Below are 18,251 nucleotides of genomic sequence, written 5' to 3' on the forward strand. Positions count from 1 at the left end.
ATGGGCGATTACGGTAAGATGTTTTATATTTAATGGTAAATAAACTCTAGTGACATTTTTATTCTTTTACAGAATGAAGCTAAATTTTAACATGACTTATGCATTCCAAAGTAAGTAATACATATATGGGACCAAATGTTTTTCATGTTATCAAGATTTATTCATGTTTTATGTACTATGCTGTAGCAGTAAATGGAAAGAAAGAGAGAAAGAGATGTTTCATTTAATCACTACTAAATCATCTCTGTTTTGGCTCAAAAAATCTACATATACATTCACCACATTAAGCAGATGTGCTTTTTTTTTAGTTCCCAAGGCAACTTACAGCTGATGGAGCAAAAGAGAGTTATCACATTATGTGAATGATTTCCTCTGGCAAAAACGCAGAACATCTGTAACCAAAAATTGTGTATCTTTCCCAGGAGCTGTTGTTGAACTTCTTTGTATATAAAATACAAACATGCATTTTTTAATCGGCATTAATAATTGAGTCAAAAAACAATTAAATATGTGAAAATGATAACAACATTTATTGTTTTTCTCTCATATTGTTACACAGAACTTAAGATTCTCATTTCAGTCCCGTTTATTTTGATGTTTATACGAGTCCTTCAAATGCAAATGCATTGCCACAGTCTCCTTGTGAGGAACAGGGAGAGGACCGACAGATAATAAAAAACATTAAATTCGTAAAGAGTTTTAAACTATTCATAATTAAATGTCATAAAAAACTATTAATGCTTCCATTTAAACACTTACATATAAGCATCTTTGATGAACCGAACAGCATCTAACAATCCTAGTGGACTCTATGGAGGTCTGACATCAAACATTTGGGGGGAAAGAAAGAAAAAAAAAAAGATAAAAGGCAACAAAAATAGAAAAAACAAAAAAAAAAAAAAATGGACATTAATTTCCCCTCTGATGTAACACGACCAAGTATTCCATCGCCATTTTATGCTTCAATTCCTGTATATGCAGCAGGGTTTTCCCGTCTTATCATGACTGTGATGTTTTGCGACGCAGTGATGCGGGTTTTGAAGTGAATGAGGTGACAATCAGGAGTGGGAGTGACATCAACAAGGGTTCACTGAACATGACGGGGGTGCAGAATAATCCTCAGCATCCGGTGACTCAGCTGGAGTTTAGTGACAAGCTTTAGTCTGAAAGGAGTACCCCAAAGTGCTTGGAATGATGAAAAGACCATAAAGATCATGTGAATGCCAAAGGAATACAAAAATGCCAGAGCAATCATGCATGCAACAAAGCACTCAAAAACATATTTCACATAACTTTCTATAATTCCTGTCAGTGGAAGTCTAAAGTCGTTGGTTTATGATGTCCACTGCCTTCACAAAGATAACTTTGTTCCATGAAAAGAAAACGAAAGGGGTTTAGAACATTCTTTTTTATTAACTAGTATTATAATGAAAAACTCGCAATGATTTCATTTATTATTTTATAAACACTTGAGAGAAAGAAGCTATAGCAGAATGTTTTCTTTTAATTACACCAACTAATTGTGTTGACAGATTTAAACTTGTTTTAGGATAAACATCGTCTAATAATGGTGTGAAAAATGTACCTCTAGACACTACCTGTTCAACAATGTTTGGGGTCAGAACACGATGTTACTTTTATTTACGCAAAGAAAGATGGCAATTTACAATGATCAAAAGGTGAACAGTGGTGAACGACATTTGCAAAAAACTGCTGTTCTTTGTGAACTTTCATATGCATCACAATATAATAATAATTTAAAAAGTTTTCCCTAAAAAATATAAAAGCAGCAAAACTGTTTCAACAGTAATCAAGAATCAATACATGTTGGATTGAGCACAGCAGGCAGCACTCTCATATCAGCATATTAGAATGACTTTTGAAGGATCATGTGACAACTGGACAGGACTGGAGTATGATGGTGTTGACTGAAAAATCTCTTCCCTGTCAGGGTTGCAACACAAAGAAATTAATTCCATTTTAAAATCTATCCATCAAAGAGAAAGCTGTTGATTTGTAAATTGTAAAAACTATTTCACCAAGTATTTCTGTTTTTATCAAATACTTTTGATCAGTATATATGAGATTGAGCATGAGGATACTCTTTTTAAAAACATCTAAACATTTTATAGACCCAAAATTTTGAACGGTAGTGTATAGTATCAGCCAGTATATTAGGAATAATTAGTCATGTTTTTATATAATATGTAATGTTTAACCCCTGTTTTTGGAATAATGCAACACACTGCTGTGGTGTGGGTGGTGAATTTTCTTTCGAATTGTAATTCAGTTACTTACTCTTCCTGCCATTTCCAGTTTTAATAAATTCTCCAACCTCTTGAACAGAGGGGAATGTAAATCCATTAACTCAATATAAACCACTGCAAGGTTTTTGGAACACATATTAAATGTGAAAAATTCACATTTTTCCTTTAAATTCAAACGTTTTATTATTAAAATTGCGGCGCTGAGCTCCTCATACAGGCACGGGTTGCTTCTGGACCGGTGACCATCACCCTTCCTGGCTTCAGCTGCCGAATGGTGAGGACATAAAGCTTTCAGTATACAGCCATAAATCTTAATTATAACTAAAGAAGACCTCCGCAGGGTCAGCTGACATTTAATTCAATAACAGGACGTTGATGGCATGAAATATGCAAGCGGCTGCAAGATGCGGAGAATAGAAAGAGGGTGAACAATAGGCGAATAGAATTCACTGTAGCAACCAGGAAAATCCATTGTTGAGCAGGAAGCTGATGACACACACAGCGATTTAGAAGGGCTGAGCCCTTAAAATCTGGTTCTCGCCTTTTCTTTGTATATTTCATTGGCAGGGGGGAGGACACAAGATAGTGATTCGAAAGATCCGTGTCGGTCTCCTACTGAAGTGCTCGGGGCCTGGTATCATCGTCTGTCTGGGGGCCGAATGAGCCGGCCTCAATATGAAACTGATTTGCATTTCACTCATGTTGTTTGGTCCTTTGTGCAACATCCAAAAGAGCACTATGTTAGATCTATAGGACCAAAAACAGGAGGAATCTGCATGGCAGTTACTGGCCATTCGGTTTATACTATGACTACATTTTTAGAGTAGGGGACATCCGTGGTTTTCTCTAAACATGATTAACACAGGCTCGGAAAAAAAAAGTACTGGAAGTTCTAGAGTGAATATTCTCTCCAGTATGTGAAAACTCTCAGAAGAAAAAGGTACAAAACTTTCACTGGGGTGATACCCTTTACCTTTAAAGTGCTAAAAAAAAGTGCATGTACAGTAATCACAAGCAACTAATTAAAGAAAATGACTTGGTTGTAAGAATGCGGTAACCATAAGCATCAACTTGTTTTTAATTTAACCTATTCGGAAGGATGCTTGTTGAATTTCTTAAAATAAAAGTAAATAATAAAAGATAGTTTTTAAGTAGATTTTTACTGTACTTTTATTAGTGAAAATGTTTACTGAAGGTTTCTGGCGAAAAAACACATGACAGTAAATAATATCATATTATTATTATTATTTTCAAAATGCAATATTAAATATTAGATAATAACATTGTTGTCATATTTAAATAATTAAAAAATATTCTATTTTTATTAATTAATATGTTAAATATTATATGATATTATTATTATTATTGGCAAATTTACTTCATAAACATATGGTATTCTATAGCAGTAATGGGTAAATGAATATTTTTAGATTATTATGAAGGCGTTTATGGTTTGAATACAACCCACAGTCGAAATGAATAATTCATATTGGTGTGTAGTCGTTGATTTGCTGCTGGTGGGGGTGAGTCCAGCCCCGCCGCACCTGCTCTCTCCATGTGCACGGCCTCTGCGATCCGCTTCTGCGCCGCATTCACGCCGGAAAACCGCGATGACCAGTGAGTGAGTATCACTTCTATCTGTCAAGCTCAACACTACGCGATCATATCTCCGGATATTATAACGAACACGAAATGAATAAAGAGCTGTTTTAATGACTTAAAGCCTGTGGAGCACAACAAACAAAGGATGGATGACGCTTGAAACAAAAGGCGAGTGCAGAGACGCTCCCAGATTCTCAAGAACGTTTAGCGCTTTCATTTTCGCTTTCCTACAAAGTGATGCCCACAAAGCTTGAAGTGTCTGAGAGAATGAGAGAGATGTTTGGGTGGTCTCACACTGACGGGACACTCCTCCTATCCTCATCCTCATCCTTATCACCTGCGCTCGGCTTTGAAGCGTGCGCGTGTTCTGAGACAGTGTAGCGCGAATGTGAAGCGTTATAGTCTCTACTCTGAACTGTGTGCATGCTGGTTAGAAAACCTGATTTCGCTCTGATACGGAAAGGTGTGATCATCATTAAATTCCCGCTTAGAGAATCGAGGGGAGGAAACAATTGCTGAACTGGGACCCCCTGAACAATGGTTGTAGTTGTGTCACATGGTTTATTTCACTCAAGTTCATCCTTTATTTACCGCATTTGAGGGGTTTCATTGCACTTTATAATGAGGAGAAAATATTTCATTTAAGGGGTGGTCGGATTATTGCTGGTATTTTTTTGTTGTTTTTTTTAATCATCAGATTTTTTTTTTCTTCTTCACTTCACCACACACACACAACACACAACACACACAACCAACACACAACACACAGAATATATATACAACATGGAAAAATGTATTTCTATGTCTTTTATTTATAAACTCTATTTTTTGTGTTTATTGTTGAATATATAGGTTACATTTATATCAATACACAAAAAATTATATATATATATATATATATAGATATATATATATATATATATATATATATATATACATATATATGATATCATCTTTTTATGGATTTTAATATATAAAGAAAATACACACATATAACTATTATTATTATTATTATTATTTATTTTGAATGAAGCATTTTCAAATACACACACATATAACTATTATTATTATTATTATTATTTATTTTGAATGAAGCATTTTCAAATTCTAATTTGGAAATATATACCATTTACATAATGGCTTTCAAAATGACAAAATAATGTCATGACTGTTATCAATGTATTTTATATATCAGAAAGGGCTATTTTATATACTCTTCATTTAATTGTTGTTGCTACCATTTGGTATAGGCGTTCATCAATGTTGATATACCTACTTGATTGGATATTATTGAATTGGTGAGGAGGCTGGACTGCTGAAAGCTTTGTATGTCTCAGATGTACTGACATAGCAGCCATCCTTGAGTCATTCAAAGTCTAAAAAAAAAAAAAAAAAAAAAAAGGTGCATTTATTGATTATTAGGCAAAACAATACATGCACATGCAGGTTCAGTTTATTCAATCGATACATTTAATCCATGTGGTCTTTCAAAAATCCCAAACTTGCAATATTTTCTGTTTCTTTTTTTTACAAAGGGACTGTACTGAAGCATGCTGAGGGGCGGAGCCTGCATAATGTAAATTATGGGGTGGTTTGAGCATTACATCATTGTGACTTAACAGTCTAAGCCCTGTGTTCCACCACAAAGGCAGCGCGAATGTTTAAACAAGGCGATTTGAACGCAGGAGCTGCGCTCACATGAAGAACATGAATTGACTCGCAGTAGGACTCATCATGGCGGCATCATTCAAGAGATCATTTTTATAGAAACACGGATCTCCCTTGTGATGCTTCACCCGTTCATGCGCGAATAAGGCCACCGCCCAACACCCAGTAGAGTACGAAAAAATAAATATATTCTCTTCGGTGGGAGATCCTCTTTAACATAGAGTGTTCTCTGAGTGCTCGCTGCTGCTTAACCAGAACGATTCTTCATTGCATCCAAACCTCAGCGCTCCAATTATGATCTTGTTATTTAACTGCATCTGTGGGATTCTGCATTGTGTGTAAGTGTAATTTTCACTCAGAATTGCATGTAAATTTCACAAATAAGACAAAGTGTAATGGAACGTTTTAACACATAAAATAAATGTGAATATTGTAAAGTGGACGACCTGATGAAATGTAGTTCTTGGTAAAAAAAAGACTCAAAAAAAAACTCTAATATATATCTATATTTAATGTCTACCTGCTTTAAAAAAATTCCCAATTTCCAATAGTTATGTCTCAAAATTCTGTAATAAAATATATATTTGTAAAGATTATTTAAAGCTTTAAAGAATGGCTAGTATTATACAGTTAACAACCTTCAGCATGTCTAAAACCGTTTAAACCCAATTTATTTTAAAAAAAACATTCACATTACATTAATGAACAAAAATTAGCTTAATTTTCATGACAGCATATTCACACTAGGTCGTAAAGGTCCTAAACACATGGTAGCTGTTAAACAAAAAACCATATGGTATAGAATAGAAACTGAATAGAAATATCTATTTATGCAGACCTATCTATTTGCTCAGGAAAGAAAAACTCACAAAATAAGATTCTCTTCAAATATCTCAGTTCTTTCTAGAAAGAAATGAGAAGTCAATAAATGGAAATTATTTATATAAAATTATTATGCAGTATTTTTGAGATCTCCTACTAGAATTTCATAAGAAATTCCAACAATGTCTTTGTAGACTAAAAGTTTATATCCATGTGTCTATGTAAATACATAAAAAACACATCCGGAAACCCGTGGTATTTCAGCATCAAACTATTATGAGTTTGTTTATATTTTGATATAGATTTTTAAAAAAAAAATGTCTATAGGTTTATTTATTATTATTATTTTCATTTAAATTTTTGTTATTTTAGTACCGTTAAAGTTAAGACTAAACAAAAAAAATGCGGAAAACTCGCGTAAGTATTTTATTTCAATTTCATGTTTTTTCCCACCCTCAAGGAGATATAACAAACATGTTTTATGGTTTTTTATTTTAGTGAACTACAATAAATCCTGGAGGATAAAAAACCTCCTTTAGGTCATCAAAAACAACAAAAACAAAAATTAAATATTCAATCTGATGCTCATTTTGGTTGTGATAATCAGTGTTGGGGAAAGTTACTTGTGCTACTTCATAGGTGGATAAAAAAACTTTCTACTCCATAAAAAGTAACTAATTATGTTGCTTAGTTACTTTTAATAGAAAGTAATGCATTACGTTACTTTTGCGTTACTTTTTAAATCTGGGAAGGGCTTGCTTGTTTGTTTTTTTTAAAACAGATTCTGTTGTTGTAGGCAAAAATTGTAAAACGTTTTTCACACCCAAAAGGGGAAATGAGGTAAACCTCAGGCTGAAGGGAAAAGTAAATTAATGTAATCTGTCAGACGAAAACAGGAGAAGAATGTGTTTTTAACACTTCTTCAGGAAATACTAAAAACTGAAGCAGAAAATCGTTAGTTTATCTCAAGTGCTTTTTTGCTTATTAGTATGGTCGAATACTAAGATCATTTTTTTTTTCAAAAAAAACGGTCCAGCAGCAAAGACATTGGTTAATTTAAAAAAAGATTAATATACATAAATGTTCATCACACAGCGCACACACAAACAAATCTCTGCACTCAACTGCCCGATTTCTCATAAACATGCAAAACCCAGTAGCTGTCAGTCAGTACAGGGGGGGGGGGAGGGGAGGGGGGGAAAAAACAACGTAGTACCTGGTGTTAATCATTTGAAAAAATAACTCTGATATATTTTTCTAAATTAAAAAAAGTAATGCGTTACCCCCAACACTGGTAATATGTCCAATTATTTGATTTGTCTTTGTCTGTTTTTAGTGGCTGTTCAGAAAAAACATCGTCCGCCGAAGAAGGTCCAGTCCAGTCTGGTGGTTCAGGCCAGCGTAGGGGCCATGCAGAACCCGATGGGCTGTGAGGTGAAAGTGAACGGTCACTGCGGTTCTCCTCCCGCGCCTCTCCATTCTTTTCGGTCCCGCTCGGCCAGAGTGCGTGGGTGACGGGGATGACGTATGGATGGCGGGACGTGGGCGTCTGCTGCTCTCCACTCGGTCATGAAAGTGGAAGACGGTGGTGACCGTGTTTGTGGTGGTGGTGATGGACCTGGTGTGCGGCGGTCTCTGGCCTTTCCGCGCCGCTGGAGCAACCCTTCGAGAGCAACCAGAAGGAACAGCATCACGCAGAGAGAAGGCCCTGTTCCTGCAGAGGAACCCCTGCGTCTCTCCAGCCGAGCTCGAGGACCTCATCAAGGTGAGATCAGACTCAGAGAGATATCAACTAATGAGAGACTAAAGTTATTAAAGTTATGGAGAATCAAGTAGAGAAGTGAAGAGATATTTAACTCATGAAGTTCACATAATGAAGATCAATGGAAACATGCCTATGAAGAATCATATATTTAATTTTAAACGAAAAAAACGAAAAGAAAAAATATTTTAATATTTTCTATTTTATTTTTATTTGAGTAATTTCATTGGTGTTTTTTGTCTGCGTTTTTGTTTATTAGAAAACATCTGTAGGTTTATTTCAGCTTATTTTAGCAGTTATTTTAGTTTTCTTTTTTATCAAGTTAAAAACTCAATAAAAAAAAATTTGCCATGAAAAACTAGCTGAAATAAAGTAATGTTTTTTTGGGCGCTTTAGTTTAATTTAGTTAACATTTAGTTTATTGCTAGACATTATTTTCTGGCTGTATTGGTTTAGTTAATGATGAAAGCGATATCTCAGAAATTTAAGTGTTTATAGTGTTAAAGAATCAAAAAATATAGGTTTTCCTGTGTTTTTTGTAATTATATATATATAGATATAGATATTATAGTAATCTAGATATATATATCTATATCTATATATATATAAAGTAAAACAGTTTATTTTTTTTTTTTTGTGTATATATTCCTTTGTTATATTTAATACGATACATTAATTTTATAATATCATAATTTGTAATACTTTTCATTAACTCTCAATTATGTTTAAAAAAAACCTATTGTACTACAATGACATTTCAACATCATTTAAAATAGCCTAATTACAGAAGGCAGTATAGATAATACAGTATTTAGGGAAACATTTTACAATTTATAATTTCAGGAATAGCTTTTACAGTTTCATTGTCATTTCTCAGGAAATCAGTTTATAGTAACACAAAGTGAATATGAAAAAAAATTATGTTATATATATTTTTTTTTAATTTTGTTTTAGCTCTTAGTAATGTAGGTGGTGTGAAAGCGGAGGCTTTTTTAAAAATATTAGGTGCACCTATAGAGAATGAATCAGTGTCATAATATGACTGATATTTCAACCATCGTACACCGGGTCGTTGGGGTGACACTCCATATCTGAGAATGTTCTGAAGACCCCGAATGAGCTTTTTCCCCCGCCATGTTCAGCATCAGCAACAACTCCTTCATGTGCGCCGCAATCACACATCTCCCCTTCTGTGTCCCTCCATCCGGTTCGACGCTGAGCTATAAGTTGATACAGTAAAGTCATGTTTCCAAGACACACATGAATCCCTCTGGCCTCAGCAGTCTCACTTCTGCATACACTGCACTTCAGTCTGAATTTTTGGGTGCTGTGTGGAGGTTAAAGCACCACGTTTAGTTTGTTATCCATAACAGCGAGCACATATATCTCACATACATGGAAGAGCAAATGTGCTGCCATCAATTAAACCTTTGCATTGATTTCTCACAGCAGGCACATCCTACAGAGTCAGCCTGGGGATACTTGAAAGGTGGATGAGATCGTTGGGAAAAATTTCCATTATATAACAGGCTTAATAAAATTATTATTATTAGTATATTATTTATTATTATTATTATTATTAGTATTGATACTTATTATTATTATTTGCTACTAATTTCATGTTTAATAACAATAACAAGCTGTAAAGGTTAAATTGTTTATGGTTAGCTCTTTATAATCAAGAATTAAAACATCATCATCTCAACCTTAGGACTTTTTTGTCAAGGTTTAAACTGGGGCTTCACTGATGCAAAGCGTTCCCATGCAATGAGTGGTCCAGGGATCTATAATAACAAGGCAAGCAGACGGTCACTTATATACAGATCACAGTTCAAGTGATGAGGTTTGGAGACAGAAAGCCAGCATACTGCACACTTAACGCATACTGTGTTACTAGTAGTGTATTGCCACACAGGTTTGTTATCATTTACTAAAAAAATAATAAATTAAATTAACTAAAATAATATATAATTGCCAAGGGAATTCTCTCTCTCTCTTTATATTATTTTCATTACTTTACATAAAAAATACTTTTACAAGATACAGGGGAACAAAAAACAAACAAAACAATACACTTTTAAACATTTTATTTCAGCCAAGGGGGAAAACAAAACAACAACAACAATATGAATTATATTATAATTATATTAAAATTACATATATTATATTATTTATATTAATTAAAATAATTTTTATTTGAAATAAAATATGGAAAAATCTTAAAACTTTTTTTTTTTAATTTTAGCTATTTGCAATAGAATAATAACAATAACAATAATAATAATAATAATAATAATAATAGAAATAATAATAAAACAAAAAAAAAAAAAATAAAAATAAAATATAACTTGGAAAATTATTATTATTTTTTTTAAATACATGCAAAATAAAAAATACTGAAAAAAATATCTTATTTCAGCTAGAAAATACTGTGAAAAAATGAATTAATCCTTATTTCAGCTAGTTGCCAAGGAAAAGGGGCGGCGGAAACAAACTCATCTGCCTCTCCTCATCTCTCTCTCCTCTCTTCTCTCTCTTCCTCTCTCCTTAGGTTAATTTTGAATTAAACAAATTACTAAAACCCTGAAAAATAATATTAAAATTAACAATATAAAAATAAACTACATAGTTATATGTTTTTTTTAAATGCCTAAAACAACAAAATTACTAAAATGAACTAAAATTGAAAAAGACAAAATAACTCAAAATATTCATAAAACCTAAAATAGTATATCAGTGATATTAAAATCACATCACATGACCACACTGCATGAAATGTTTAAATCATCAAGTGACCATCTGACCCAGTTTACTGAGAGTTCAGTCAAACCTGAAAATAACTGCATATGTGAGTGATCAGATACACCACACTACGGTCCTTATCTTCATTATCTTCCCTATTTACGGGCATGTAAGCATCCTTTGTGCCTCAAAGAGTGCCCTACAGTACAACAGGCAATTAAGCTCATGCCAAAAACAAAAAAAAAAAATATCAGATTCTCTATTTCCCAACCAAGGACAGTTTAAAACGGGATCCCCTCGATAGGGAATAGACCTGAGGGAATCAATTTATTAATGTTTGGCCCGCTTAAGGCAGTAGTCTCTTGAGAGCAAAAGCCTGCTGGGGCTTTCCGACGTCTTCATGGTCCACATGAAGCACAACAAGCCACGTGGCTGGTAACTGACCACAGAAAAAATCACAAATCAGACATGTAAAGCAGACTAGGTCCTGAAAAAATCTATCTTTATTTTTTAAATGGAACAGTTTTATTGAACCTTTATGTTTTGTTTGTTGAGTAATCATTTTGGCTACAGGGATTTTTATGACTCATATAGTCTGATGTAGTATGGAGGAAAAAACAGCTCAGTTTTATTTAGAGACTCAAACGGAGCAAAAAAAAAAATTAATTTGGTGCACATGGCACCTGCTGATATGTATTTATTGACTACATTCTGATGCTTGTCAATCTAATAACATCACAGCAGAATACTGACATACCCACACACACATCACACACACACACACACACACACACACCACACACCCCACACCACACCCACACACACACACACACACACACACATTATATCTCCAGTAAGAGAGAGAGAGAGAGAGAGACAAAACATCACACTAAATAAAAAGTATTCATAAGATGAGATTGATGATTTGAACTGATCAAACATAATGCAATGCAATCCAGTGCTGATTGGAGAATATGAAGAAATAAAGGCTCCTCAGAAGATGTGAGATGTTCTGGAGGCTTGTGAGGATCATTCCTCCGCTGAGGAACTAGTGAAAGTAAAGCTTCTGGAAACCCAAACGCTCCTCAAACAGATCCTGATGATCAGATTTGAGGGACTCTAAAACCATGATGGATGGAGAATCAAGTAAAGCTGAGCTGCTTTCAGTCCAGTAAAGAGTTCCATCTGGATATATTACTGCAGTTGTATTCTGACCGTTACTTGTTCAAAATCAGCAAAGATGTGACAAGCAAAAAGACACGTGAGTACCAGCTGGGAGTGGACGTTTTCCTACAATTAGACTTAAAAACTCTAAAACTAATCAATCAGAAGACAGAAGACGTGGAGAGGATTGTGTGAAACTGTAGTAGAATATGATACAGTAGGCTTTATAGTGAAATACTCATTTGCTTAACTGAGCTATTAATTAGGGACTCTTCTTAGAAGAAAACATCTGAGAGGAAAGAAACTCAAGCACAATCTTCATTTAAATCAAACTGAGACATTGTGCCTGTAAACTGGTTCCAAAACAAGCACTTTTGTAGGGCACGTTGAAGCCACATCCATACTGAAGATTCAGCTCAAAAGCCCTTCATAAACTCAGTCTGTCATGTGGACACTGTCTCTGTCCTGCGTAATGCGAGACCAGAGGCTTGTTGTCGGTGTTCTGGCCGTGAGCAAGGAACTGACTCAAAAATCTTCCCACCTGCAGGATCTCAGCGATTCCTGCCGGGAGCAGAAGAGACATTACTCAGAGGAACGAAGCAGTTTCTTGCTGACAGCATGTTATTTTATTGTGCGTTTTCTCTTCTTGATAACCATCTTACTTAATTCTGTCATGACCACTATCTTCAAAATGATAGACCACTTAGCCCACAGTTTGTTTTGGTGGTATGGTGCTGTTCTGGGCAAAAACTGTCATGATATGAGCAGGGAGAGCAGCAATAATAAACCCCCCGGGTCAACAGAACAGAACAAGCAGATATCACCCAATGTACTTAATGATATTAAGTTTTAACACAGTAGCTCAAAATAAAGGAGTTGATGATTCACAAGGGGGAATATCAGAAAGCCAGGTCTGACTGTGGAGAAAGGGAGGAGCTGGGGATGGAGGAGGGTAATTGCTCTGAAGCAAGCGAAAAAAAGCTGCTGATAATACTGAATAGAGCTTATATAGAATGCAGGTGATAGGTGTAGCATTCCTAAGGTAGATGTGATCAAGCTGAAATTTGCTTAATTTATGGTAATAGTTTTATAGGACTGATTTGCAGCCCATAACATTTCTACTGCTCTGCATTTCCGTTAAAAAAATATCCCTGTTACTCTGAGGTACAAATCTTTATGATTACGAAAAGCAAGATTTGGCGTGATTACTACAAAAAACAGCATCACCACAGTCTGCTCAGACAGGACTTACTAAATTGATTTATTGACTACATTTACTCAGCCCAATCCATTTATACACTTATTCTTTAAATAGTTTGAGAAGAGCCACAAACCTGATTAAATTACTGACAGACGAGAGCAGATTGAGTTTCAGTGGCAAGATTTTTAGACACTGAAACACAAAGAGGTTGGCTTGACATCATATCAGGCACTTAGCTATTACCTCCAAAGTCTAAACAGCATTCTTGTGAAATTACTTTGCGAAATGTGAGTTTCTTGGAGTTTCTCACATTGCGGCGTTGGTGGACCTCATGGGAAATGGCTTTTTAAATTGATTTCCTAATATTGGTCTACTTTGGGTCCACTTACTGTCAATGAAGGAGCAACTTCCAAATGGCTTTTTGAGTGTTTCTCTCTTGTGTGAATCACTTTTCCAGCATGCAGTTATAATGCGGTCAGTGCTGGAGTGAGTCCCATTGGAGACACGTCCAATAACTCCAAGCCACTGGGACCCTCAGCGCGCGTCTTTCTTCGCTGGAAACGTCATCACTACGATAGGTAAAATAAACCCACCATCTTCTATAACACCTCTCACATATCACAATAGGAGAAATAGTTCAAAATTGTTGTAAATGCTGTTTCTTGTTTGACTTTAAATGATTTAAAATTTGGTTGCAAATGCAGTTTTACATTGATTTTAAGTTATAAAAATTTGTTTGCAATGATTTATGTTAACTTTAAAAGATTAAATGCTGTTTTACATTGACTTTAAATGGTAAAATTGTTGCAAATGCTGTTTTAAAATACATGGACTTTAAATGGTACAATTAGTAGCAAATGCTTGTTTTACATGGACTTTAAATGTACAATTAGTAGCATAATGCTGTTTTACAAATACTTTAAATGGTAGAATTTTTAGAATTTGTTGCAAAGTGCTGTTTTACATTGATTTTAAATGGTAAAATGTTGTTGCAAATGCTGTTTTATTTGGGACTGTAAATGGTAAAAATTAGTTGCAAATGCCTGTTTTACTTGGACTTTAAATGGGCTAAAATTAGCTTGCAAATGCTGTTTTACTTTGGACTGTTAAATGGTAAAAATTAGTTTTGCAAATGCGTTTTACATGGACTTTAAATGGTAAAATTAGTTGCAAATGCTGTTTTACATTGACTTTAAATGGTAAAATGTGTTGCAAATGCTGTTTTTATTTGGACATTAAATGGTAAAATTAGTTGCAAATGCTGTGTTTTCCATTGACTTGTTTATCGTAATTGTTTTTGCTCTTCTCAAAAAATAACAAACATCCTGACCAAATTTTGGTTTTCTATGTTCACACATTGCATGTTTACTTTCAACAAGATTTGCGCTGACCTTCAAGAATATTTCTGCCAGAACTTTGAGCTCATATCTCCTCTCTGACCGAAATTGTTTAGTCTGTCCTTGTCTTAACTCCCTTTTGAATTCAGCCAGTCTGTAAATTACTGCCATGTTCTCTCGGTGGAAGCCACCAATTGTCTCCCTCTGGATATATGAATCTCATGTGGTTTAAATAGAGGGGGTCATCTAGAGTGGTTTGTTTTATAACGATTAAATAAGTTCTTGTCTTCTCCCCCCACATCTACAGGCTATGGAAACATCGCCCCCAGGACTGAGGGCGGCAAGATTTTCTGCATCCTTTACGCCATATTTGGCATCCCACTGTTTGGCTTCCTCTTGGCCGGGATCGGTGATCAACTAGGGACCGTGTTTATGAAGAGCATCCTGAAGGTGGAGAAAGTTTTCAGGGTGAGTGGAATGACTTAAAGATATTCTACTGAGGATAATTAATTAATAATTGGTTATGTAAATACATTAATTCACATGCATCTGCTGCCCCTTTACAGCAAAAAACACAAGCAAATCAGGGTCAGAACAAAATCCGCGTCACCTCCACCATACTCTTCATCATCGCTGGCTGCACTCATTTTTTGTCACCATCCCAGCGGTGATTTTCAAACAAACATCGAGGGATGGAGTACTTTAGAAGCCATCTACTTCGTTATGTCATTACTCTCACAACCGTCGGCATTGGAGTGGGATTATGTAGCAGGTAGGTGCGGTCTGATGAAGGCATTTTACAGAATTTTGCCTATGTACAGTCAAGAGTTGCTTAATTTTTATACCAAATGAGGTTTTTTAGACTTTAAATGGTAAGTTTGCTGCAAAATGCTGTTTTTTACATCTTTGACTTATAATGGTAAAATTAGTGGCATATGTTGTTACAACATTGCATTTTAAATGGTGGTGAAATTAGCTCCAAAATGGTGTTAACTGTTGACTTTTAAATGGTAAAAATTAATATAATTAACTACGGTTTTATGTTGACTTTTTTTTAAAGTGTTAAATGCTGCTTTTATGTTGAATTTAAAGTGGTGAATCCTGTTTTAATAATTACTTTAAATGGTAAAAGTTAGTTACAAATGCTGTTTAACGTTGGCTTAAAATATAGTAAAATTTGCTGTGAAATAATGTTTTACATTGATTTCAAATGGCAAATTGCAATTGCAAATGCCCAGTTTAATGTTGGCTTTAAGTAGTCAATTTCGCTGGAAATGCTGTTTTTTACGTTGATTTCAAATGGTAAATTTTAGTTTAGTTTAAAATTATAGTTAAGATCATTCCATTCCAATGGGATGTTTGTTTTTGGACCACAGTTTTTTTGGCCTTCTGATTTCTGTTTATATAGTGTACTAAAACTGTAATTTTTTTTAATAGGTGGTGATCGAAAAAAAATAGAATACATGAAATGGTACAAGCCTACTGGTCTGGTTCTGGATTTTGGTGGGGTCTGGCATATTTTGCTGCGGAGTCCTGAGCATGATTGGAGACTGGTTCAGGGTTCTGTCCAAGAAAACAAAAGAAGAGGTATGATATGTCACACATGATCTCCAATATACAACACAGCATTATTTTACTGCCTCAGAGCTCTATTTTCTTTGCATAGATTCCTGTCTCTTCCTTTTCAGCTGATGATAACTAGGGTGTGTAGACTATTGGTTAATGCTAATCAGTAGGCAAGTAGTCATTGATTTGGCTGCTGTACGGTAATGATCACTTAATGATCCTTCTTAGTCAACAGTTAACAGAGTTATTTTATAGGTAGGGTAATGTTAATATAATTAAGCAACTGGTCACAAAATAATATCAAATAATGCTATATCTGATAAAGGGGAAGCTGTCACCACTGGGATACTTAAAGATGCTGTGGAGGTTGAGAACATGACCTTCACCCTCCCATTCAGATTTGGCTCCATTCTGATATGAAACACCTTTACACCATCTTGATCAATGATAATATCAGAGCCCAGTTGCCCAAATGACGTATTACATTGACTTTAAATGCTGAAATTAAATTGCAATGTTTTTTTTTATATGTCAACTTTAATTGGTAAAAATCTGTTGCAAATGCAGTTTTACGTTGACTTTAAATGGTAAAATCCATTGCAAACTCAGTTTTATGTTGATTTTAAATGGTAAAATGTGTTGCGAATGCTGTTTACTTTACATGGTCAAATCTGTTGCAAGCGCAGTTTTGTTGATTTTAAACGGTAAAAATCAGTCGCAAAAATATTTTTTACCTTGATTTTAAAATGGCAAAATTAGCTGCATTGCTGTTTTATGTTGATTTTAAGTGATTAAATTAGTTGCAAATGCAGTTTTTTGTGGTGGCTTTAAATGGTTTTTTTTATTTTTTTTTTTTTTAGACATTTGTAGCAAATCTGTTTACTTAGATTTTAAATGGTAAAATATGTTACAAATGCAGTTTTTACATTGACTTCAAATACATAGTGAAATTAGTTGCAAACCTCAGTTTTACTTTGGCTTAAAATACTGAAATTAGCTGCAAATGCAGATTGTTAAATAATACCATTTCTTTGAAAGTAATGTTTTATGTTGACTGGTAAAATCAGTTGCAAATGATGTTTTACTTTATCTGTGTAACACAGGTTGGAGAGTTTAAGGCCCATGCGGCAGAATGGAAGGCAAATGTTCGTGCAGAGTTACGCGAGACACGGCGGCGCCTCAGCGGCGAGATCCACGACAAACTTCAGCGGGCGGCCACCCATCCGCAGCATGGAGCGCAGACGTCTGGGTCTGGAGCAGCGGGCGCATTCGCTGGACATGCTGTCGCCTGAAAAACGGGCCGTCTTCGCTAGTCTGGACGCCGGGCGCTTTAAGACCTCCTCGCAGGAGAGCATCGACACTAAACTGAACAACCTGCGACTGAAGGCCGAGCGCGGCGAACAGCAGGCGTCCTCCGAGGAGAACATCTTCAACCGCTTCGGCTCGCTCACCAAACTGGCCAAACGCAACAGGAGCAAAGATCTCCGCAGGAAACATCCCAGAAGACCGCCAGCAGGCTGGGCGACGTCCTCAGCAGCAACAGCAGCAACGTTACTCTGGAAGAGAAGAGAGAAGAAGAGGACGAGGAGGAGGATAGAGGAAGAGAAAACAGCAGTGGAGGCTAACACTGGCTTCACGTGTCTGCCTCACTATCCTTGAAGGAACCCAAACAGCAGAACGGTTTCGCTCCGGCTCAGGCCAAAGAACAAGAGCGCAATAAAAGACTGGAGCAGAAAGAACATCAACCGTAGGCAGACAATGACAGGGTGAAAATGTGCCTTTGTGTTTTGTAAGCTGCGGCTCGACTCGTTACGATCACCTGCAGTTGATTTTCACTGTGACAAATGATAAGTTGCCAAAAATGAGAAAAGACATGGAGAGCTCAAGGAATACAGACTCACATCACCTTAAAGAGACAGTTCACCAAAATACCTGGAAATTCTGTCATTGTTTACTCATGACCCTCATGTTGCTCCAAACCTGAATGAATTTCTTTCTTCAGTGGAAATCTCACAAAAATGAAAAGTAAAAGTACTGTAACAATAGTATGACTCATGATGGTTTGTGTGAGGAACTGAAATTGAAGCTATTTATTGAAAATTTTATCAAATTTCAAAAAC

General features: G+C 35.3%; 1 pseudogene; it reads left to right on the forward strand.

Moving 5' to 3' along the window:
- On the forward strand, positions 1–18,212 carry LOC122140228 (annotated as a pseudogene).
- The last annotated feature ends 39 nt before the right edge of the window (positions 18,213–18,251 follow it).

Source organism: Cyprinus carpio, chromosome B17, assembly GCF_018340385.1.
Source record: "Cyprinus carpio isolate SPL01 chromosome B17, ASM1834038v1, whole genome shotgun sequence".
Taxonomy (NCBI): domain Eukaryota; kingdom Metazoa; phylum Chordata; class Actinopteri; order Cypriniformes; family Cyprinidae; genus Cyprinus; species Cyprinus carpio.